Genomic DNA, 26,822 nt, shown 5'->3' with positions numbered 1-26,822 from the left:
GTGTCTTTCTCTCCTTTCTCTCTCATGCTACATGTCCACCGTGGGTCAGGTGGGGCTCTGCTCTGTGTTGCCTGTGCTCCTAACTCTAGAATTTAGGCTAACACAGCAGCTATTACCTGGTCATCGCAGCTGACAGCAACAGAGGAAGGTGGAAGTAGCAAAGTGTATGCTGGCTCTTAAAGCTTGAAAGTGGCCATGATCATTTCTGCTCACATTTAATTGGCCAAATAAGTCACATGATGAAGCCTGGCTTTTAAGCAAGTAGGGACTATAACCCTCCTTCAGGTGATGCTAATATGGACCAGACTTTGAGCAGAAATGATACAGAATTTTTGCTGGGAAGCAGCTGCTCAGACAGAAACTACATGTCCCAGCCTCACCCTGGCATCCAGGTGGAGCCAAATGCCTAGTTCCCACCAAAGAAATATGAGCTGAAATGATGTGTGTCGCTTCTTGAATTAAAGGAGCTAAAAAGCAAGTGCCTTTTTCTCCCACTTCCTCTGGCATACGCTTTCTACATGTTGATGCCCAGGGCAATATTGTAGTTCATGTTCTAAGTTAAGGACTTCATCAGCCTGAACCATCTTCCCCCACTGACAAGAATACCTGCATCAGATTATTATGGGCAAGAACAATTTTTTATCATGTAAAGCCACTGAAATCTGGAAGACTTTTTGCTATAGTGGGTAGTATTACCTTAACTAACATCGAAGAGAATGGGAAGAAGGTCCAGAGAATTTTGACCCTCCATTCAACATTTCTCTCCAGTTAAATGAGAAACCTCCCCTGCCTCCCTACCTTCTACAAATTTCAGCTCCTTTGATCTGTCTTTATTATATCTCACTGTGGTTGCAGATAAAATTAAACAGATTAGAATTATAAGGTGGGAAAACTCAGAATCATTTTAATTCCTGTGTAAAGTCATAGTTGTAATTCAATTGGTTATCATCTATTTATTCACTTAACAAAACCTTACACATGGCCTATTGCAAATGTCTAAGATATAGTCCAGACTCCAAAAATGGCATGGGTATCATTGTTGACCCCTCTCATAGCCATGACAGATATTGAAAATGAGGGATGTGGTTTTTTTTTTTCAGAGTCCAAAGAAAGCCTCAGAATCCTTTACAGCAGAGTGCTCCACAAAGGCATTACCAATAAATCCATAATGATGGTTTTACCATTAAAAAAATCAATGTGTATCGAAGTTGTTTCTATTTGTATCTCAATAAATGGATATTCAAAAGATATTGCATGGTATGGTCATTCAATTCAATATACTTAGTATGTTTTCTTGAGTAAAAGAAGCTATAAAGACCAAATCACAGTTGCAGCTAAATTTTCACACTGACTTAGCTTCCACTAGGCAGATACACCTGCACAAATCTTTAAATGCAGAAATCAGCATTGTGAGATGGTAGTTTACATGAAGATATTGGAACTCCTGGCAAGCAAAACTGCAGACGTGTTTGATTCTTCTGGGACAGCTGTGAGAAAGATCCTACAGGCCAGTACCTGGCACCAAATTTACAAAACAGCAAGTGTCTGTGGCAGTCAGTTTTCTCTTAACAGGTTCCTTGGGATAGTTAGGCAATTCATCAGGCTGCATTGTTCCTGAATGAGCAGGACCTATGCTTGGTCCACCCTCAGATCCAGGCAAGAGGGCCTCTTGTTCTGGGCCCAACACTTTAGAGCCTCTTGCTCTGTTATCTTCTGGTCATTCCACTAAACACTGAGTGAGGAGTATGAGGGGCCTCTGGGATGTACTTAACTGGAGCTCTAGCCGTAGACTGTGCTCTGGGAGCCATGCACACAGATTCCTTACCCAGATGGCTCTGAGCTCACTTCCAGGGTCTGTGTGGTCTTCTTTCCTCAGGCCAACTTGAGATCTAAGGGTGGCCACAAGATATCTTGGACACACAGACTGTAGTGTCCATACACGTGCAGATGAGGGCCCCTTGCAACACAGAATGGAGCCAGATCTGGGGAGAGAAGGTCTCAGAACCTGGGTTAGGGTCTGGAGTCATGCTTTCCCCATGCCACTATGCTTGGTTAAGGAACCCAAAGGAATCTGAGAATTCTAAAGACAATTTTGACCTTTCATGCCATTTAGGAAGTAAATGTCTCAAGGTGGGAACATAACACATAGCTTGATGCTTATGTTTAACTTTTAAGTACTTAAACATACTATGTGGTTATTTACTTGTACTCTTGCTTCAGACCAAACAAATTTTAGCAGAACTACTTAGTTTTCTAGCCTCTGATACATTCTGTAAACTACCATATGCTCTGTAATAAACACTTTTCTGCCTAAACTATGCAGAGTATATTTTGTTCTGTAAAATCAAGAGCCTTGGTTGTTACAGTTCCTAGATGTTTAGAAAGGGGTGGTATTTTCCTTTTCTTACAGATAAGTCTACATCAACTTCAAGAATATGGAACTCTCTGTATCAGCCATAGCTTCTATTTACTGTGAATGACTCTTCTTGATCCCAAGGTAGATCTTGATCCCAGTGACTCTTCCTGATATCAAGGTAGTAGAAAGTTTGAATGAGAGCATAGTCCTAACATTTAAGAGATGTGTGCTTTTTCAAGCCATTTTTAACCTCTCTGAAACTTAGTTCTTGCCAGAGGATTGAATAAGATAATATGTGAACATGTACTTCATTGAATAGCATTATGCAGATATAACATTGCCATTTTTAATGCTGGAACTAAAGAAAAGAGTTAATAATAGCTGACTCCTTAGGTATATTACCTGTAGTGTAGTCTCAGATGCTTTTTCTTGTGTTTACTTCAAGAACCTCTGCTCCGATCACTTCCCTCTGGAAAACCAATTCCACTGCCCTAATATATGACTCCATTAGGAAATATTTCTAGAAAGTCATTCAAATGTTTCCACTTGCCAATTCCATTCTGGTACTTCACGTTGTAACTCCTTATGCTACAGGAAACCATTTTCTTACTTGCTTTCTATTTAAACACTTCAAGCACTTGTCAAACATTATTAGGTCATACTCACCCTACTCAGGGATTTAATCACACACTCTATCCACTTCAAGACATATTCATTTTCTGGAGCACCCAATGACATGACCTGAAATAGCAGAGAAAAAGATTTAAGTATTTAAGTTCCTTTTGGGTTTTCTTGATTTCCTGAATCTTAAGGAATCTTTTAGAGTTGGTCCTATGGCAATGCAAGTTTCAAATATCTTTCACAGCATGACTTATTTTATTTTCATTATACTTTTCAGATTAAGAAGCTACCACAATAGTATGCCAGCAGGAATATAAGCTCTTTGTGACTCATAAACTTGGAAAAGGGAACATTTTAAAAATCATTTTATTGGCATGTTTCAGTTAAATGCCTAAAAATCCATGACAATAGGAGCAAGGACTCTATTAGGTAATTTCTCTTTGTAAAAGGAGTTTTCTATTTCCCAATGATCTCCAACAGATAGTCTTGTAAAGTTCTTCCCTAAAAAGTAAATGATTGGAATTACAGAACCATTGAGACATGGCATCAATTGAAACTACATACAACCTTGAGAAAATGCCTTAAATTTTGGAAAGCATCAATATACTTATAGATTATGAAGCTGGGAGTTTGGGCACGTTGACTCTATTCCTTGTCTTTCTTTAGCTCAGTTGCATAGTAGAGCAGTAGACTGAAGCCTGAAGTATGTGTTTCTAGAATCCCAGATTAGCTGTCTTCTAGCTGAGTTTTGACAAAGAAAGACGTGGGCAGGATATTGAATGGGGTGGTAGAGAGAAGCTAGGGCATTTCTTCCCTGGCCTCTCTACCTTAGGCAGCTTCTCAGCAGTTGTTTTTGCTCTATGCCTCCAGCTCCTTGGTTTCATTGCTTGACAGGTTGTCTTAGTACTAGCTTCCATCTGATGACTCTCTTGGAAGTAATACTGTTATGTGTTTCATCCTTTCAGCCTGGTAGTAATTTCCTGCTGTTTAATTTTGGATTACCTCTATGGTTCTTAAGTCCTGAAAGGAAAAAAGACATGGTTTCTTACCTTCTAAAATATAAGGATACTTACATTGCAAGTTTTGCAAGTTTTTGGTTTTAGCTCAAGCTCTTTATTTTTCTGGTTTGTTCACATTACCGTGTTTGTCAAGGATCACTCATATGGGCTTCCTGAAATAATTTTTAAATAGTAGCAGATTGTGTTAAGAATAGAGATACTTAAGCTTGGAGAACTGATATTAGTGAACAGCTGTCTCATTTTCACTGTATTCTTGATTTTCAGCAACTGACCATGAGATGCTTATGGACTTTATGTTTTTTCCTTTACCAAATTTAGGAAATGTTAGGTCACTAATTTTTTAGATATATTTTTCTGCTGCATTCAATCTCTCCACTTCTGTGAATCTAAATGCAATTTTATTAGACCAGTTTATATGTTCCCACAGGTCATAAAGAATATATTCTTTTTTTTTCAATCTTTTTTCTCTGTTCTTGAGATTGAACACTTTCTATTTTTTCTAGCTTCAAGTTCACTATTCTTTTTTTTCTGGTTTCCAATTTGCTGTTAATACAATCTGATCAACTTTTTAATTATAGATAGTATACTTGTTTGTTCTAGAATTCCACTGGGTTCATGTTGTAGTTTCCATTTTATTCTGTTGAGATTTCCCACTACACATTTCCTATGTACATCTTTTCTTTACATTCCTCAATATATATAATAACTAATTTAAAATCAGTATCTGCTAATTCCAATATTTTAGTCATTTGCATTCTATTTCTTTTGGCTGCTTTACTTCATGATTATTGGTCACATTTTTCTTTTCTTTATATGTCTAGTAATTTTCTATTTTATGCAAGACACTTAAGATATTGCATTATAGTTAGTCTGATTATACCATCTTCCTTTAAAAGCTATTAAGTTTTGTTCTGGCAGGAAGTAAAATTGCTCCTTCATTTAAAGAATGTCTACTTTTATGGTCTCAGAAACTACCTCCTATTCTTTTAAATCCATCTGACCAACTCTTTTTACCATAAAAAAATCATGACTATAGTTAAGGGGAAAGAGGCCATACAATTCAGAATTCATGAGTATTAGAATTTGAAATCCATTTCTTCCTTTTATTTCAAGGGTGCTTCTATGTGTAGAGCCCACTATACCTTTGCATTTATATTATTCTGAATCACCTATAAATATTATATCCTGTAAAGAACTAATATAAATCTTTTAAAAAATGTAGTTTTATTAAAATAAGTTTGTAAAAACTCCTTACCTTAGAAAGCTTTGTTTGAAGAAAAAAGTATCTTAAACAATTCTTGGGGAGTATTATCACCTTCATGGAGGCTAAAATTAGAGGAAGCAAGAACAGTAATTTGGAGGTAAAGGAAATAACTACTTGGTAATCTATGGATAAAATATATATGCAGATGAAGTGTGCCCACATTTGAACAGGTGTCCTTTTCCAATTTGAGCTGAAGATGTAAAATTACTTATTTAGTAGTAATTTTTGTTGTTGCTTAAAAAAAACATATTTCTCATAAAAAATTTTTATAAAGAAAAAATCTTAAGTCTTCTCAGAGATAAATACTCAAACATTTTAAGGTATTTCATTCAAGTTTGGGTATATATACATACATATATATATATATGCATGTATGTGTGTATATATACATGCATATATATATGTTTATTTGTGTGTGTCTGCATTTGTATGTGTGAAAATTATATATTAAAAAATTGGAATAATGCTCTAAATATAATGTTGAATCTTGTATATGTCACTAAAAACATTACATAAGCATTTCCACATTATTAAATGTGGTCTTTAAAAAATGTGATTTTTGATAGCCATATAGTATTTTACTGTTTGAATGATTTACTCATCTGCCCCCCCATTATTATAGATTATGTTGTTCCCAGTTTTTCATTATAAAGTAAATAAATTGTTCCCATATGATTATTTCCTTACAATATTTTTCTGAAATAGAAATGGTGGGGTGAAATATATAAATAGAGTTTAAGATGACATGACATCAAGTCAGTACAATGGAGAAAAAAGCTTGAAACAGTTTTAGCTAACACTGTTTTCGTAATTGAATTGGGAAGGAGACTATGCCAAGGCCTTACATAAAATAGTTGCTCTCCATTTACAACAATCATTGGAAAAGTGGGAGCTCAGACTGGAGACTTGCAAGACAACAGAGAATTCTCCCATAGCATGTGCAGAACATCATTGTGTGGGATTTTAATAGGTGTTACATTTAAAAAAATGTTCTATGTTATAGTGACTGGGAAATACAGATACAGGCCAAATAAGAATTTTTCTATTATGTTTTATTGCAGGATTTCCCAGAGCCTTTAATGTTCTTATATGCTTTTTAACACACCAAACAGAGAGTATAACATGGAACACTTCCCAAACTTATATAACCACAAGATCTTTTGTGTACTAAGTAGTTTGAGAGAAAAGCGTTGTGTGGGACATCAGATTGGGCAAGAGTGCTCTAATGGAATAGAGGAAAAGTACACTATAGTCAAGGCCAGTAGATTAAGTTAGCACCATTCAGATTAAGTTTTAGGTTATGTTAAATGGTTTTATGGCAAGAATTGTATGTCTTGAAATCTTGCTTTCAATTTAAATTCCTTATTTGTGTCTTTAAAAAATGCCAAATGACCTACACTCTTCTGTCAGTACATAGCTCTACAAAAAAAGTAAGATTTGGTGGACTGTAAACTTTCTCTCATCATGATATGTTTTTGTGGAGGCCACATAATAGCAGTAAAGTCCCAGCCTAAGCTTTTGGACACAGTGGATGGACATGCAACTAGATTCGTAACCTTAGAAAATTAACTCAGACTCCATGAGGCTTGCCTGCCAAACAGAGGTGTACAATGAATGGTTTGTTCAATAAATGATTTGAACTAGATGTTCAGAAACTTTTCAATCTTTCTCACCTGGTATCATTCATGGATGTCGGAAAGATTTAACCAGCCTCTCTGTGATTGGTTTTACAAATCCTAAATTCGATGGTAATCTTCTTCTCTAAAATCTACAGTATTTTAATAATAAAGCCATTCTCTAAAGACATAAATAAAAAAACCCAGATAGTTATTCAACTTCCTATCAATAGTTCAAAACGAAATGCATTTCTATCCTGCCTTTTGCCAAGACACAAGTGTGCCTGGAGATCAGGGACCTACATTTCTACATTATGTCTGTAGTTCCAGGTTGGCCTATGGTTTATTTGTCCTCACAATAGAGATGTTTAACTTGGGGTTGCTAAGCTTCAGGGATACTTGAACCCCATGAAACTGTATATAACATTTTTTTTATGTGGAATCATTGATCTTTCTGGGGACACACTCACAGCTTTCAACAGATTTTCAAATGGCATTTTCAATCCCTCAAAAAAGTTAAAAATTATTGCTCACAGGCTTCTAAAGTTTTTTGAATATTCACATAAACAAAACAAGACACAAATTACTGCTCAAGTTCAAAACACAGGCCTAAGTTATTGCTGCAGGAATTTACCCATCATCAGAATGTGTGGGTATAGAAACCTCGGGGTATAGAAAACAACATGACTGAAAAAAAAAAAGAAAAAAAAGTTATTTAGAGACATTTTCTCCTCCTCTTTGCTTCCCCAGACCCCAATCACTGCAAGGAAAAAAAAAATCTGTAGTAAAAAATGTCTTTATGATAGGTTATAAAAACAGCTGTTAACCAGATGGAAGTGCCATCACTGGAAAGAAATGAGATGGCAATATTTATCCATTTATTAGCCATGCTCCTAGAGACCTTAAAAAGAAACATTTCTATAGGATTGTCCAGTGCCATCAGAGTGTCTATGACATAGTGCACTGTGATTGGCCCTCCATGGACAGGATTCCCGGGAAAGCCTGTCTGAAGGATTATTTTGAGGTCTTTCACATAATTCTGACAAACTTTAGTTACATTTGTCTTCTGCATGCTCCTGAGCTTGCTCCAGGTCCCAATTTATTAATCCTTCTTCTAGATGAAAACCATACATGTATCTCCCTGCACCTCTAAGCACCATGATGTTATGGTGATGATGATGAAGACGTGGAAGATGATGGTGGTAACTAATCCTGATCTAGTAATTAGTAATTTAGTTATGTGGCCTTTGAAATCATGAATATTAACAAGTTTACAGACCAAGAAACTAAAGTGTAGAAAGGTTAGGTGATTTATCCTGGATCACAGAGCTAGTAAATGCCAAAACCAGTGTCTGACGGCAAGCAGTCCTATTCCAGAATTTATTTTACTATTTTTTCTAGAAGATGTAACTCAGGAATTTGCTCATATACTTCATGTATTTCATCATTCCACTTTTGTTCCTTGTCTCCCTCAGCCCTCTCACTCAGAATGCTGCCAAAGCTCCTTCTAGCTTCAACTCCCAGAAACTGCCAGTATTTTCCCCTGGCCCAAAAGACTGATTATCTCAGATCATGACCTAGGAAGATCTTTCAGGTACTCAGTCATACTCCTTGCTGTCCAATTTGCCTGAATCTAGTGTTTTTGTGATAAGAAATGGAAGTTGAAGTACTTTTGTTGCAATGGTCTTTCTTAGCTAAATTGGAGTTCAACTGTAAAGAGTCACATTTTTGCAGGTTATATGTAGGGTTTTACAGATCATACATAGAAGATTGAGTGTACTGGGTTGGCCAGGAATAAATTATCCATTGTATATAGGCTGTTTCCCAAACTCAGGCCATTCACATAGTACCTCTGTGATTTTTTTTTCAGTCCTGTGCCTTCTATACTAGAATTTATTTAATATTTTTATCTAAATATACTCACTGTTTTTTAGTCAAATAAGCATATTTATAAGTGAAAGTTTATTTCATCACAATAAATTGAAAACTAGTGTCATCTAACCAAAAAGAAGGCAATTTAAAAAGCAAATACAAAAAAAAAAGTTGTTAAATTCTACCCACATTTTATTGCTATCTAAGACTCTAATTATTGAGGCTTTTTTCTCTTTGTTAAAAAGGGAAATAATGTAGTAATAGAGAAAAGCTAGTACTACACCAGGATTTCTTTCTGATTTAATCAGAAGACTTAAAAGGGGATGAAAAAGAGAATATAGCTTTTCTTAATATCTGATTTACTGTCATTTAGTGCCCTCTCTTCACATTACCTAAAATCACCTTGAGTGATATTGTCCAGTAGAAATTCACATTATATATAATTTTAAATTTTCTACTAGCCACATTAAAAAAGCAGTTTAAATTAATTTTGATATTTTATTTAAACCCACATATTTAAAATATAATTTTAACATGTCATCAACATAAAATTTATTTATGAAATATTGTATACTCTTTTTCATATGATTATTTAATCTGGCATATGTATTTACATTTATAGCACATTTTAATTCATACTAGCCTCTTTTCAAGTGATCAATAGTCACATGAGGCTAGTGGTACAGTATTAGACAGCTCAGAAGCCCTACATTACACATTTTAGGAAACAGAGGCTACAATCAGGATGCCTAGGCTGCAGGGCCCTTTGTGGTTAACATGGTTATGAACCCTGGTAGCCAGTTAGTTTTTCTGGACCTCAGTTTCCATGCCTTGAAAATAAGGATTTCACTGGCTCTCTGTGGTTTCAAGCCGACCTGCTCTACTAAGACTACCATTTGTTTCTTTTCTATTGAAGCTCTCCTCAAAGCTTTATTCCTCCTACTCCAGAAACTTTCAAAGAGTACACAATATTGGTGAAGGAGAGCAGATTCAGGGATGGTTTATATCTGAAGGTTACAGTTCCTAGAAGCAGCCTCAAAAGCAAAGCTCATCAAGAGTCAGTGTTAGTCTGTTTGTTTGGTCATTCATTCATTCAGCAAAAATTCATTGTGCCTGCTCCATATCAGGCCCAATCCATGTTGGGCATGGATTGCTGAATAGGATATGATCTCATTAGTGGGAGGATGAATTGGGAGTTTGTCCAGACAGGGTGACAAATACTGTTGACTGAATCTCAGAGCTTCAGGAGCACAGAAGCAGGACTCCTCCACATTTAAATGGATTCTTGAACAATGAATAGAAGTAGTCAGGTGACCAGCAAGAGGAATGTTTTAGGCAGAGGAAGCCCCAAGTGCAAAGGTGCCAAGGCAAGAGACTATCTGGGAAGCTCCATGTAACTGTCACCAGATTTCAAGATGGGGGTGGTATGAGAGATGACAATGGATATTAGTTAAGGTGTAAATCTGGAAAGTTCTTGAGTGACATTTAAAGATTTAGACTTTATGCTGAAATCAGAGGAGCAATGGGGACTATAAATTAGTGGTGGTGGGGTAGTGCCTAATAATATTTATATTTGATAGGTATCTCTCTGGCTGCAGGGCAGAGAAGGATAAGGGAGAGCCAAAGCTGAATGACAGCAAGGGGATCAGTTAGGAGGCTGCTTCAGCAATCTAGGCTGAAAGAAGAAAATGCATGGGAGAGACATTTAGAAGGCAGAATTCATGGATTGAATTGACTCTTTGCTGCTAGTGAGAAAAAGGAGAAAGGCAGAACAAATTATATTCCAGGTTCTGACTTAGGTAACTATTAGATAACGGTGACAGTACCTACCTTAGGCACCAGAAGAGGGGAAACAAGTCTGTTCACAACTTTGTTGACCTGGAATCTGGCATATTTTGTAGAAGTTCTGGAAACCATCAAAGCAGTCTTGGGTACACTTTGGAAGGCTGCATGCAAATGAACTGGATGCTTGCCTTGGTTGAGAATTACACATGTTAATTTCACATTCGCTGAGAAGGAAATAAATGGACCAGTAAATACAATAATTTAGAGCCTTATTTCATAGTTTAAAATTATAATTTTTTCACAGAGACCTTGAATCATACTGAAAGTACAATAAAGTTGTTATAGCAATACTTCTCTGAGATATCTTTGAAGTATCTTCCTAAAGGAGTAATTTGGCCTCTAAACTTTATAAATTATAAGGAAGCAGAATTTTTTTAGTCTCTTTCAGCCAGACAAGATGAGGACTGAAATCTTCATCAAAGCCAAATAAAAGCCTCCTTCTGGGGTTCAGGAATGGCCAAGCGCAGGTCTGCAGAGCACGACGAAAGCATTCAGCTATTTATCCCCAAGTGTGGCTCTGGCTGTTTCATACGGACTTCACTGATGCTGCTGTTTACCCACCTCATTGCAAAAGCAAACATTAGAAATGGATGTTAAATAAACGAGGCAGCAATCATCAAAACAATTACTCAATGAAAGAATACAGAAAAAAGCAGTGCAGTCGATAAAAGGAAAAACATGTAAATCATATAAAATACGAGAAAAGAACCAGGAAGTTCTCTTTTCTAAATTTGGAAACCTGAAAATGATTTTTTTAAATCCTGATGATAACTAACTGAAAAAAATAGGTTAAGAGATTATGTCTTAAGGGAAGCCAATGGGCAAAGGTCCTCAAAGATCACTCCAGGCAAATATCCTTAGGTAAAAAGTCATAGTTACCTGATTCTTTTCCAGGCAACCAATAATAATGCCAAAGAAAACAATAACCTAAATGAGGCCTTTCATTATATTGACACTATGAATATGTCAGTCTCACATCCACTTGAAATCAGTAGATTTTTGCCAAAATTAAAATGACAACACACACCACTGGGCATGTCATTTATTTGGCAGGTGGGGGGTGGGGGGGATTATGCCAACTAAAAATCTATTGTTTGCTGTAATGAAAACTTGTTCGCTATTTTTAAAACAGAGATTGGTAATGTCTTCCTCTTAACAGCTCTTACATGCAGAAATTTTTGCTCACCCTGGTCCAGTGGAAATCGTGCAGTTAAAAAGACTTCAAGTCACTAGTTTCAAGTGTTTTCAATTCTGTTCGATTCAATGCTGAGTGAAGCTGGTTAGGGGGAAAAATGCTTGTCTTTCCAAATTTAGTGTTCCAAAAACACGTTGTTGTAGTTAGTGAACATTACACGAGCCATCTAAATTTAGCAAACATTTTCATTCCCTTGCCCAAGCCCACCCACAACAGTGGATGGGACTTTGATTTCATCCACACTCATCTGGGTAATGTAAACCCCTTGGGTTCTACAAAGCCTGTTGAGCAAGAAAAGTGAATGCAGAAATGTCAGGAAAATATGTAACCTCTGGACCTAAAGAGGGAGCAGGGGGAAGGGCAATGCATACTCCATTGACTAATTCAAGTTGGCCTTTAAACTATTTCTCACTTTATCCACATCAGATATCTTTTGTTTGGCCAGAGAGCACCTGGAAGTATGTCTAATTAAGGGAAGCCAGCTTGCTGTTTATCTGAAAAGCTGGACCTTAGCACTCACCACGTTCACCTTTGAGCAGGTCAGTCCAGGATGAAATAACTCCCCTCCATGTTGATGACTTTCAGTGCAATCATTCTTTCTTGAAGGCTTAAGAATGTGTAGGCTTAAAGTGGAGCTTGGATTACTGAAGTTGAATGGAAGCTGCCTTATACGGCATAGGACTGTTGCAGGTAAAAGAGGATACTTGCTTTATACAATGCTACACACAGTAAGTTATCAATAAATGAAGGCTGAATAACTTGTGGCCATCTCTAAGCAAAAGGCCCAAACTATAACTCTGAATCAAATCTGCACAGCAATTTTTCTCAAACTTTACTACTTAAGCACAACAAAAAATGTGAGGAGGAGAAAAAAAAGTGACCTAAGATTAGGCAAAATCAGTTCACCATAGGAATTTTTTTGAAGTCTCAATACCTATCATAAAAGTTCATGCAAATTTTACACTCTATACTAGACTATATAAATATTTAGCTTAGGGCAACAGGTACTATATCTTGACAAATTGTGTGAGAAACATGATAATCTGTCATTCTCTCTGATCCTCTTAACTGCAGAAAAAGCCTAGAGAAAGATTTTGGAAATGCTTTATACTTATGTTGAATTTATATACCCCAATGTTTGTGCAAGTTATATGTAAATTTTTTTAATTTTATTTTTGAAATTTTATTATCAAGCATTAGATGCATTTTGATGTTTTCAATTAGAAAGATTTTATACCTTAATCTATTAAATTTCATATTAAGGGAGAAGAGTATGTAACAAAATAAGTAATATCTTGAGTTAACCACTTGGTGTGTATCTATCACTACAGAGTGCAGAATTAGGTATTACAAAAACTAGCTAACTAGTATTCCAGTATATGTGCTATGAAGATAGATGATTAAAAATACCTTTTTGAAATCTGGACATATTGCTTTACAATGAACACTGTCGGCAAAAACACCGTTAAGTGTGTTATCTAGAAGTTTTCTTCAGAGAGATGGAAGTAGTTTCATTTTTCCTCTCTGTAGCTGCTACTGGTAAAAGAGAATAATCTACATTTACACCGTAAATACTGAGTTTCAATACTCAGAACTTTCTAGGTCTGAGTGTTAGGTAAGTGTGATAAATATTAACACAAGTAAATTAAATATCTATTGTTCATTTAGGTCATGCTTTATTAGTGCTATCCAAAATTTTTGGTTGACGTTAGATTCCTTCTGTGAAATATATATAAACTTTGACATGAAGCATAATATTGATACAGGTTTTCATGGGGTTATCCCATAACAATACTCTAAGTATAGTGACTCTTTAGGTCGTGTTCCCCAGAAAGCAGACAATGAGATTTATTGGGGGGTACTCTCAAGGTCAACGCTCATGAAGCAGTGAAGCAGCAGAATGGGTCAGAGGGCAAAGTCAAACTGCAAAGCAGTCACAACCAAGGTCCAACTGATACTACTGGGAGCTCTGCAGCAGGCATGGGACTCTGCAAAGTAGTTCTAAATCAGGGCCAGGGGCAGACTTTTATATCTCCATATAGACCAGGGGTCATAACCTTGATGGAGGCAGACCCAGTATTAATGATCTCTCTATCCCTGTGCCTTAACATGGTGCTTTACACCTAGGAAGTGCTCAGTAAAATTTTGCTGACTTGCATTCCCCTGAAGATCAGAGTTGGCCTTGTGCTTCACCTGACACTAAACTCAAAAGACAAGAGACCTTGGGTTCCAAATTCTGAAGGCAGAACTCAATCCATTTTGAAGTAGAAAGGAATTGTGGGCAAAGGATAATTGCCAGACAATGTCAGAGAATGCTGTATATGCAATGTACATATGGAAGAAACTCTCCTAAATTGATTTCATTATATTATATTGATATTGTAATGATCACTGATTAATAAGGATCAACTCACTCTTTCTGCAGAGTTCGATAAATGGTGTGTTTAGTGGGGAGGACTCTGCCAAGGTGGAATCTTAAATATGATTGTTTTGAATAAATGATTTAATTCATTCAGTTTATACTTAATGCATATTTGTTATATATCAGGCACTGTGACGTGTATATAAAGTTAAGTAGCACATGACTTTTTCATAGTCTTGAGGAGAGACCAACACAAATTAATGATTATATATCAAGGTGAGAATTTTGTTGGAAAAGTCATAGGAGCCACTTCCAATATACAGCAGCAAAGTTGCCATTAAATATATGAAGCATTAAAATTTTTATGTGTACAACTCTCTTTCAGTGGAAAATCTTATTACAAGAAAAAAAATCTGGTATCTTCAGAGCATGTGGACCTCCCAGCATGGGAAAACTAGAACTGAAAGAATTCATGAAACATTCTAGGAATATTTTTAGTATTGAGAACGTTTGTCCTCTGCCATCTCCAAGACCACACTCCTTTTTATAACTTTCATCCCCACTGTTTGTGAGCCACAGTAATGTCAATGAAATATCAAGAAGAGAATAGAAAAGAAAATTAGACTCAAATATGACTGAAAATGATTGTCAGAGTTGTGCAAGTTAAATGATGCCAAAGTTCACTCACATCCCTCAACATTTGTGCTGTGAATGAAAACTCCTCAACTCTTCCTGTTCCTTCTCAAATGCTCCAATGAAGATGTTTTTCTTCATTAGCTGTCTGTTAATTAACATAAATGGAGCTCTTCTGTGTCACAGAGCCTTGAGACAACCAAGTCTAATTGCTTAAGATGGTTCTTCCTTTATCTTATCTTCTCTTCCCACTCCCTTCGTTAATCTCTGAGCAAAACATGAGGTAAAAGAATCAGGCATGATCCCTAGTCACTAAGTGCTCAGCCTAATGGAAGCTCAGACACATAAACAAGGTAATTACAACAAAATGTACACATAAAAATGGACATATATACAAGTAAGCATATGTACATATATATCCACATACATGACATATATATTCCCATGTGACTATACATATATATGTCATATACATTTATATGTATACACACATATGACACACACATGCCATTTAAAATATTTTATACACACACACACATACATATATAAAGAGGAGTATGAAAAAGGGGCAGTTACACAATTGGGGAAAGCCCAGAGGAAAACCACCTAAGTGACAAAGGATGATGTAACAGCCACCCTTCAAGTAGGCCCCCAGTGATCTTCACCTCCTGGTGTTCACATCTTTGGGTAGGTTCTTCCCACAGTGAACCAGGGCAACCTGCACAACCAAGAAAGTACTGCAGAAATAATGGTGTGTAACTTCTCAGGCTTGATCACAAAGGTCTGACAGCTTCAGCTTTGGTCTCATGGATTACTTGCCCTGAGGGAAGCCAGGCCCCTTGCTGTGAAGACTCTCAAGCAACCCTAAGGAGTGGCCCACATGAAAGGCCACCTGCTAACAGCCAGCCCCAACTTGCCAGCCATGTGACTGTGCCACTTAGGAAATAAATACTCGTGCGCAGTTAAGCCTTCAAATGGCTCCAGCTGACATCTGATAGCAACCCCTTGAAAGACCTCAAGACATAACTGTCCAACTAACCTACTTCCAAATTCCTAACCCACTGACACCCTGAACAATAATAAATCACTGTCTTGCTTTAAGCTACTAAATTTGGGGGTAATCAGTTATGCAATGATAGACAACTAATACAGTTGGGCAGGATTAGGCAGGAGGTCACAGAAGGGGCCAAGAGCGAAGCAAGAAGGGAATATGAACCAGGAAAACCAGAAGCAGTGACAAGTGAAGCTCTAGTGCTAAAAGGGTTAATATTAGGATAGAAAAGTAAAAACTGCCTTTGGAGAGGTAGCCAGAGCCAAGTCCTGAAGGGTGTCATGAGTTAATGAACTTGAAGTTGACCTCAACAAAGATTCTCAAAAATTGGCTCTCTGGATTCTAGATTCAGCTGAATTTACTGAATTAAAATCTCTACGGGTGAAGCCTATAGTATGCTTTTAAATAATTTCTTCAGCTGATTCTCAAGTCCATGCAAATCTAAGAATGTGGTGACAAATGGGGAGCAACTGACAATTTTTTAAGAAAAAAAGAATTTGGTCAAAACTGAGTTTCAGATAGATTATGGCAGTTATGTGAGGAATGGATTAGAAAGGGGAGAGACTGTTCACAGGGAGCCAGTTACAGAAACAGTTTTCTAAATCAGAACACCATTTTTATAGAGGAAGCTGCTTGCTTTCCAGTCTATCTGGCTGAAACCTTATTTCTGATATATGTTTATTGCCCAGGACATCAAATATAAACCTAACTTGACCTTTAAGATACTAGCAATGGTCTGCACTATCTTAAAATAGATAATATTTACTGTACATTTGTTATCTGCCAGGCATGATAAGTAGTTATTTAAATGCATAGAAAGACTAAGTGAGTATCCAATGTCACAAAGCTGGTAAGTGGCAGAGCCAGGACTCAAACCCAGAGCGAATGTTTCTCGATCAGTTGTTCGTCCAATTTACAGTTTAGTATTTTCCAACAGAAACCCCAGGGAACACATCTATTTGTCTTCAGAAATTCCATACAGCTAGTTATCTTCACCACTGAGATTTTTTTATGTAGTTACTTTTCCTGAGATGTTTTCTCTGTTCATGGAATATTGGAAAAAATAGCAGCTCCAGAGCCTGTCTTGTGTTCAAACCCTGCCTTTGATTAATTAGATATATGATCTTAAAAAGTCTAATTTCACAATTTCTCAGTTTCCTAAATTGTAAACTGGGAATAAAAAATTTTTATATTATAAGATTGTTGGGACAACTGAATAAAAAAAAATTTGTTAAGTGTTTAGTATGCCTCCTGGCCCATAGTAGGTGCCTAATAAATGGTAATTTTCTGTCTCTTTCCTCTCCATTTCTTCAATAGTCCAGGGGTCACAAACTCATGATCTTGGCAGCCATATTAATCCACTAGATATGTTTTATTTAGTTGGCATAATGTATTTTGTGGTAAAAAAATATAGCATAAAATTTATCATCTGTATTATTTTTAAGTATGCAGTACTGTAGTGTTAATTATATGCATATTATAGTTTTTCATATTGCAAAACTGAAATTCCATACCCATTGAAAACCTCACCATTTTCCTCAGTCCCCAGCCTCTGGCAACCACCATTCTATTTTCTGTTTCAAAGAATTTTGCTAATTTAGATACCTCATATAAGTAGAACCATTCAGGATTGGTTTTGGTGACTGGCTTATTTCATTGAGCATAATTTCCTTCAGGTTCGTCCATGTTGTAGAATATAACGGGATTTCCTCCTTTAAGACTGCATAATACTCTATTGTATTTGTATAATATACCACATTGTCTTTATAAATTCGTCTGTCAATGGACTTTAAGGTTACTTCGACCTACTGTAACTTTCAAAAATAATGCTGTAATGAACATGGGTGTGCAAATATCTCTTTGAGATCCTGATTACAATTCATTGTATATATATATATACAAGTATATATATATATATATACATACAAGTATATATATAAATATATACTTACAAGTGGAATTGTAATTATAATTGGATTATATGGTAATTCTATTTTTAATTGTTTTAGGAACTTCCGTACTGTTTTCCATAGCAGTTGCACCTTTTTATAGTGCCATAAAGTACATAAGGGTTCCAGTTTCTCTACATCCTCATAAACACTTCTCATTTTCTGTTGTTTTTGTTTGTGTGTTTTTTCTTTTTTAACTTTGCTTTCTTAATCATGACCATCCTCATGGGTGTGAGATGGTATCTCATTATGGTTGTTTTTCCCTGGTGATACTGAGCGTGCTTGTTGGCCATTTATATATCTTCTTTGGAGAAACATCTACTCAAGTCTTTTGCCTATTTTTAAATCAGGTTATTTGTTTCTTTATTATTGAGTTGTAGTACTTCTTTATATATTTTGGGTATTAGTCTTTTATCAGTTAATAACATTTGCAAATATTTTCTCCCATTCTGTGTGTTATTTTTCCACTCTGCTGATTGTTTCCTTTTTGGCAAAGAAGTTTTTAAGTTTGATGTAATTCCACTTGTCTATTTTTGCTTCTGTAGTGTGTGTTTTTGGTGTCACATCCTGTAAATCATTGTCAAATCCCATATCATAGAGCTCTTCATCTATGCTTTCTTATAGGAGTTTTACAGTTTCAGGTCTTACATTTGTGTTCGTCTTAGTCTGTTCAGGTTACCAGCACAAAATGCCATAGACTGGGTGACTTATGAACAACAGAAATTTTTTTCTTACTGTTTTGGAGGCTAGAGAGTCCAAGATCAAAGCACTGGCAGAACTGATGTCTGGTGAAAGCCTTGCTCTGTCCTCATATGGCAGAGGGGTGAGGGAGTTTCTTTTATAGGGACATTAATCACATGTATGAGGGCTCCATCCTCATGACCTAATCACCTTCCAAAGGTCCTACCTCCAAATACCATCACACTGGGGATTAATTTTCAACATAAGAATTTTGCAGGGACCCAAACATTCAGTCACTGCCCCTCCCCCAATTCATCTCTTTCTCACATACAAAATACATTCATTCCATTTCAATAGCTCTGAAAATCTCAGAATATTTCAGCATCAAGTCAAAGGTTTTAAAATCCAAAGTTTATCTTAATATCATCTAGATCAGATATGAGTAAGACTCAAGGTACAATTCATCCTGAGGCAAATTCCTCTCCAGCTGTGAACCTGTGAAACCAAACACATTATATGCTTGCAAAGTAAAAGTAAAACAAAACACATTATATGCTTCCAAAGGCATAGAATAGACACTGCCATTCCAAAAGGGAGAAATAAATAAAAGAAAGGAGTGACAGGTTGCAAGTAACTCCAAAACCTAACAGAAAATTCCATTAGACCTTAAATCTTAAGAACGATCCTCTTGGACTCTCTGCTGTGCCTTCTAGGCTTATGGGGGTGGTAATGTCATGGCTTGGCAGGCCAATCCCATGGTAGCTTTCTGCCAGGGCCTGCCCCAGTGGTTCTCCCAGGTTGGGGTTGAAAGTCCACCATTCCATACAGCTCCATCCTTCAAACCCTAGGTGGAGGCAGCCATGCCCGCTAAGACCAATGTACTCTGCAGAGGTGGCAGAGATGGTACCACACAGATGCCACTCAGATTTGCTGCCTGCACTACAATGCATTGAGGTCCAGCAGAGTGACATCTGTGGTAGCTGAGGAGCCTGGCATTACAGAGCAAGGAGCAGAGCCCTCAGAATGAGGCAGTGCCAAGCAGCAAGCACTAAGGGAACCAGCAGCCTCTCCTTTGAAACTCATCTGCCTGCTGGACCCTTGCATTCTAAGTTTGTGATGGGAGTGGCAGATCTGCTGATCTCTGAATTGGCTTTATGGTCATTCTTTCATGCTCTTAGAGAATAGCCCCTGGCTTTTGGTGAGATGGTGACTTGTATTTATTTCATTAAACTGTTGTGTGGCCATAGATTAGTGTTTCATTCTCCATGCAAATTGAGACTGAGAATTTTCTAAATCTTTAAGTTCTACTTCCTTTTTGCTTAATACTTCAATCTTTAAGTCATTTTATCTTCTCTTCTTATATGTTACTGTAAGCAATCAGGAGGCACCAAGCTATACCTTTAATACTTTGCTTAAAAATAACTCAGCTAAATATTCAATTTCATTACTTGAAAGTTCCACTTTCCACAAAATATTGGAATACAAACAAAATTCAGCAAGTTCTTTGACACTTTATAACAAGGATGACCTTTCCTCTGGTTTCCAATAATGTGTACCTCATTTCCATCTAAGACTTCATGGGAATGGCCTTTACTGTCATCGTTCTACTAACATTCTGTTCAGGATTATTGAGGTATTCTCTAAAAAGACCCTAAGTTCTACTCTATTCTTTCTGGCTTTCATCAGAATTGCCCTTAATGGTCTGTTCACAATGTAAAGCTTTTTCTAGCATGCATGTCAAAACTCTTACAGCCTTTATCCATTAACCAGTTAGTTCCAAAGCCAATTCCACATTTTTAGGTAATTGTTACAGCAACACCCTGCTTCTCAGTACCACTGTCTCAGTTAATTGAGACTACTCTAACAGAATACCATAGACTGTGTGGTTTATAAACAACAGAAATTTGTTTCTCACCATTCTGGAGGATGGGAAGTCCAAGATCAAGATGCCAACAACTTCGTGTCTGGTGAGGACCTGTTCCCTGGCTCACGGACAGCTATCTTCTCATGGTGTCCATACATTTCGGAAGGGGTGAGGAAGCTTCTAGGGTCTCTTTTATAAGGACATTAATCTTAAACATGATGGCTCCAACCTCATGGACTCATCATCTCCGAAAGGTACCACCACCAAATACTATTACATTGGGGATTAGGGTTCAACATAGGGATTTCGGGGAGGACACATTCAATCTATAGCAAGGTATTTAATCCATTTTTTAGTTACTTTTTATATAATGATAGAAGGGTACAACTTCATTATTTTCCATGTGGATATTCAGTTTTCACAACACTATTTAGTGAAGAGACTATCCTTTCTGTAGCCTTGGCAGTCTTACTAAAGATCATTTAAGCATATATATTAGGGTTTTTTCTGGGCTTTCTATGTTGTCTATCAGTCTATTTTCTTTTATTTTGGTACCATGCTATTTTGATTACTATATATTTTTATATGTCTTAAAATGAGAAAACATGAGGCCTCCAGCTTTGTTTTCCTTTCCCAAGAATATTTTGGCTATTCAGGTCCTTTGAGATTCCATATAAGTTTTAGGACACTTCTTCCTATATCTGTAAAAAATGCCTTTTGAATTTTGAAAAGGATTGCACTGAATCTGAAGATCTTTGGTTAGCATGGACATTTTTACGTTATTAAATCTTCCAGTACATGAACATGGATGACTTCCTATTTATTTGTCTTCTTTAACTTTTCATCAGTGTTTTGTAGTTTTCAGTTTGTCTTTTTTAAATTAATTACCTTGTTATGCATATATTTACATATACTAACCAGTGGCTGTATTATCTGTAACTCATTTATATTATCCACTTTTTCCTTTTCTCTTTCTCTATCATCTTATTTAGGGAGTGTTTATAGTGATTAATTTTCTAGTATAGTCTTTAGGCCATAAGATATCTGGGTATGTCTGAACTGAAGAAGAATCAATATGGCTCACATGCATGGGTGACCAATGAAGACTCTGCCCTCCACTCTTGGGGAGGTTCGGCAAGATGGTGGCTACAGGATGTTAGGCTGTGGCCCAGTGTTGTTGCTGAAACTGGGAGGTAAATAAAGTAGGCAGTGGGTAAAGGTTCCAAGAGACCCAAGAGTGCCTGTGTTGGGTGGTCTGACACACAGCCTTGTATCCTCGCTGCATGTCGCAGCGGCTACAAGTCTGGAAACCATAGGCCTTTGCCAGTGGGATCCCTTGTTGGATTCTGAGACAGGACCAGTATGAGGTTTGGGAAAAGCCACTATGGCTTGAGCAGATGACAGGCATAAGGCTTTGCCAGGAGCCCCAGGTCTCCTCCCAGATTTGCCCACGTAAGGGTTTCAGGGAGCCAGTGTCAGCACGGTGGGTTTCCATGACCCCTATACTTCCTGATCTCCTGACCATGGCTCCCCTGCCTTGATCTTTCTGTATTACATGTATTTTTTGCCTAAAATTCTTTGAGTGGTTTTGATTTTCCTGACCAAACCCTGTCGAATAACTGAGGCTGACCAGGGGAGGGGCAGTTCCCAGTCCCTCCTCAGTGGACAAACCTCTGCATTACCATCAAGAGGAGAGAGAGACCCTTTTGAGCTGCATTTCAGAGATGCTGAAAATGAAAACTCTGTGCGTAGGTGACAAAGAAGATGAAATACCACCCTTGCAGGCAAGTGCATGATATACCCCTTCTCATCTAGAGGCGTCAGGAAGCCCTAAGTGCTCCTGCTTTGAGAGTTTGGCTGTCCCCAAAGGCTGACTGATTTAGGGTCACTTGAGCTCATCTCCTATCTTTGAAAGACATGTGCCAAGGGCTCCTGGGAAGGAGGGACTGGAACCTCAAGGCTTCCTCATGCCTCTGGAGCTGAGACCCAGACTGGACGCCACAATGGGGCAGGTGTTCTTTATTGTCTGGAAGGCCCACACCAGGATGAGGCTGTGGTACCTCATGAGGTAGACGGTGCAGATGGCAGGGAAGCAGCTGCTACCATTCTTGCAGCAGAACCTGCAGGTGCCACTGATGGCACTATGGCCTCCATGGCAGCTTATGTGGGCTCCAGGTGCTTCAGCAGGCCCTCTGCCAAGCTGTCAACAAAGACATGTCCAACTTGGCCTCATTTTTTTTTTTCTGTATTTTCTGTAGGAATTTTTGTGTGTGATTACTATGGGGACTACATGAAACATAGTTTTAACAGCCTATTTTAAACTGATAACTTACTTCAATTACATACAAAAATTCGGCTCCTTTACATGTCCCCCTCAGTTTGTTTACAAATGTTATAAATAACATATTTTTATATTTGTATCCATTAATATAGTTATATAGTTACATTTTTATCTTTTAACTTCTAGGCCAGAATCAAATGTGGTTTATGTACCATTACAGGATTGTGTTTGTGTATATATTTACCTTTACCACAGCGCTTTATAGTTTCATGTTGCTGTTACTGTTCTTGTGTTTCATTTAGCGCCTCTTGTAAAGCAGGTCTAGTAGTGATAAACCACCTCAGGTGTTTATGTGGCTAAGTATTTCTCCTTACTTTTGAAGCACAGCTTTTCTAGATAGAGTATTTTTGGATGGCAGGTTTTTTTTCCCATTTAATACTTTCAATATGTCATCATATTCCTTCTGTCCTGCAATGCTTCTGCTGATATATCCACTAATAATATAATGGGGGATTTCTTCTATGTAACAAGTCATTTTTTTCACGCTGCTTTTGAGATTTTCTCTTTGTCTTTGACAGTTTGGTTGTAGTGTCTCAGTGGAGGCCTCTGGATACTCACTGTCAGGGTTCTTTGAGTTTCTTCAATGTGGATGTCCATTTCCTTTCTCAGATTTGCTAAGTTTTCAACCATTATTTCCACAAATAAGTTCTCTGCCCTTTTCTCTCTCTCTTTTCTTTCTTGGACTCTCATAATGCATATACGTAGTTTCCCCTTACCCATAGTTTTGGTTTCTGTGGTTTCTGTACCCATGGTTAGGCAGTCTGAAAACAGATGATCCTTCTTCTGAGGTATCGTCAGAAGGTCAGTAGAAGCCTAACGCTACATCATGATCACTGCATCTCATCAAGTAGGCATTTTATTGTCTTACATCATCCAAGAAGAAGGGTGAGTGTAATGCAGTAAGATATCCTGTGAGAGAGGGAGAGATCACATTCACATAACTTTTTCAAAGTATATTGTTTTAACTGTTCTATTTTATTACTAGTTATTGTATTAATCTCTTCCTGTGCCTAATTTATAAATTAAACTTTAACATAGGTATGTATGTACTGGAGAAAAATAGTATATATAGGGTTCAGTACTATCTGCAGTTCCAGACACCCACAGGGGTGTCTTTGAATGTATCCTCCGTGCATAATGGGGGAACTACTACTTTGCTCCATTTGATGGTGTCTCGTAAGTCCCTAAGGTTTTCTTCATTCTTTTTTCCTTTCGTTCTTCTGATGCAATAATTTCAAATGATCTGTCTTTGGTGAGTTTGTGATTTTTTTCTTCTGTTTGAGCAAGTCTAATGTTGAATTTCCCTAGTGAATTTTTCAACTTTTCTGCTCCAAGAATTTTTGTTTGGCTCTTTTTTCATAGTTTTTTTTGTTTGTTTGTTTGGCTCTTTTTTCATAGTTTCTTTCTCTTTGTTGACATTCCCATTTTGTCATGCATCATTTTCCTGATTGTGTTTAGTTGACTGTTCTCTTGTAGCTCACTGAGCTTTTTAAAAGTAATTATTTTGAATTCTTTACTAGGCAATTTTTTTGAGTTTCACTTCTTTTGAGACAGTTTCTGGAGGTTTATTTTGTAATTTTGACAGGGCTATGTTTACCTGTTTCTTCATATGTCATGTTATTTTTGCTGAGATTTGGACATTTGAAAAAAGAGCTACCCCTCCCATTCTTATGAACTGGCTTCATGTAAAAAAAGATCTTCATCAGTCAGCCTGGCTAGAGATTCTGGGGGCCTCTCAAATCTTTTCTGGTGATGTGTCTTCTCTGGGTTTGTGCATGTAATTTCTGAATGTGAGAGGTTTAGCAGTGTCTTTTTAGGAGCTTGTAATCTCTTTCTCCCTCTTGTGTATGTCTGCATACTTCAGGATCTCTAGCACTGCAACAAGTTGTTGAGCTTTCCTTTCTTCTCTGTAGCCCCCAGATATCTAAAACATGTATGCCAGTTACCACTCTGAGGTAGATGAGACAAAACTAATCCTTAAAGCAGCCCTCCAAAGAGCCAGTATGTTGGACATATATTCCACATTTCTCTTTCCCTCCATGGGGAGAAGCTGTGAGCTGGACATTTTCTCCCAGTCACACTGAGCTGTGTTAGTTTGGGGAAAGGGCAATCACAGGTGAAATGCTATGGCTTCTCTTACTAATTCCCATGCAAGTGTTCTTGGTTTTGGACTTGCCTAGAGTACTGTGACTCATTAACAGGTCTTCACTAGTCTCATAAAGGCTTTTGATCTGTATATTATTGTTAAGTCAGGATCATGGTGGAAAAATGGAGTCTGGGGTTTCCTATTTCACTATCTTGCTCTAGCATTGGTTTTTTTTTTTTTTAATTTGTATTTGAATGTAGATTGGCAGAGCATGCACCTCTAATTTAACCATTACCTCATCCATCCTGTTTTAAATGGAACCTTGAATGGTACAGAATTTTCTTACAAGCTGCTCTAGATACTTCATATGCACATATTTTCCAATCTTTGAAATCCCAGTATCATAGTATCACTCAAAGAAGCCTCACTACTTGTGCTCCACTCTTCAGGTGTGGGGGACTCACTGCCTGATGAATAAGCTCATTCAATTGATAGATAGTTCTAGGTTTGACACTAAAGTGTTATCTATTTATGTATTGTTTCTACTTATTGCTTCTATTCCTACCCTCAGGAGAAATTAGAACCAATTGGTCTGAGGTTTTGTTATTTTTTTTTTTTTTTTTTGAGAGGGCATCTCTCATATTTATTGATCAAATGGTTGTTAACAACAATAAAATTCAGTATAGGGGGGTCAATGCTCAATGTACAATCATTAATCCATCTCAAGCCTAATTCTCGTCAGTCTCCAATCTTCTGAAGCATAACGAACAAGTTCTTACATGGTGAATGAATTCTTACAGAGTGAATAAATTCTTACATGGTGAACAGTACAAGGGCATTCATCACAGAAACTTTCGGTTTTGATCATGCAATATGACCTATAAACCATCAGGTCAAATATGAATATTCATTTGATTTTTGTACTTGATTTATATGTTGATCCCACATTTCTCCTATTATTATTATTATTTTTATTTTTAATAAAATGCTGAAGTGGTAGGTAGATGCAAGATAAAGGTAGAAAACATAGTTTAGTGCTGTAAGAAGGCAAATGTAGATGATCAGATGATCAGGTGTGTGCCTATGGACTAAGTATTAATCCAGGCTAGACAAGGGCAGCAAGACATCCACGGATGCAGAAGATTTCTCTCAAAGCAGGGGGGGTGAGGTTCTGAGCCTCACCTCTGTTGATCCCCAAATTCTCACCTGATGGCCCCCCTGCGACTGTGCCTGTCTTAGGTTGTTCCTCCCTTGAGGAATCTTACCCGTCTCTGGCTAACCAGTCATCTTCCGGGGCCATACAGGGAAATGTAAAGTTGGTAAGTGAGAGAGAAGCCATATTGTTTGCAAAGGTTAGCTTTTTACTTCTTTGCAGATTTATGCCCTGTGGCTTCTATGCCCAGCACTTGTCTCGAGGTATCTTTACCACCTGGAGGAATTATGATACTCGGTAAATTCGATATGAGGCACGAATTCTATTTAAGGTTTGTAATTAGGAAGGAAGAAGAAAAGCTATAGATGTAGCATATGAAGGAAACTTGGGAGGATTGATTATTTCTTTGACATATCTTCTTGTATAGTACCTTAAGTATGTATAGGTTTTAAACTACTAACTAATTTGCACACACATATTAACATAATAGGAATACGGTGACATAAACAAAGCAAATCTATAATTACCAGCCATCTCCAGTGAAGCCAAGAAAACCATTTAGGCACCCTAGGCATTTGTGAAAATTTATCTATGATATGATGGATATTTTCCAACTGTACTTGAACCATCAGACAAATTAAAGCAGCCCATTTCTGGGATCTGTTCACATCCCATATGTTCTTTTAACCATAGATAGTCTATAGTCATGAGATTTTGGGGTGCTACAACTTGCACCCCTCCCAACCCCTGGTTGAGTTCCAACAGTACAGATCCAGTCAAATTCGTTGTCTCACTGTATGCACATGCCAGCCTAGACATCTCCCTCCTCCTTCTTATGGCAAGTCCAGGAGACGGTGGGCTGGATGCAGCCACAACCGCAGCATCGTCCGGATCCCTGTGGAGGCTTTTTGATG

The 26,822-nt window shown here is 37.3% G+C and overlaps 1 long non-coding RNA gene across 1 annotated transcript; it reads right to left on the bottom strand.

Moving 5' to 3' along the window:
• Positions 1–288: 288 nt before the first annotated feature.
• On the bottom strand, positions 289–25,363 carry LOC140844418 (uncharacterized). Its single transcript, XR_012122666.1, has 4 exons — positions 10,579–25,363; positions 5,252–5,322; positions 3,805–3,997; positions 289–3,097 (listed from the first exon to the last, which is right to left on the bottom strand). It is a non-coding gene; the product is annotated as an uncharacterized lncRNA (long non-coding RNA).
• Positions 25,364–26,822: the final 1,459 nt, after the last annotated feature.

This window comes from Manis javanica, chromosome 11 (genome assembly GCF_040802235.1).
Source record: "Manis javanica isolate MJ-LG chromosome 11, MJ_LKY, whole genome shotgun sequence".
Classification (NCBI taxonomy): Eukaryota; Metazoa; Chordata; class Mammalia; order Pholidota; family Manidae; genus Manis; species Manis javanica.
The sequence above is the reverse complement of the archived record's forward strand: the minus strand, read 5'-3'. Positions and strand labels throughout refer to the sequence as shown.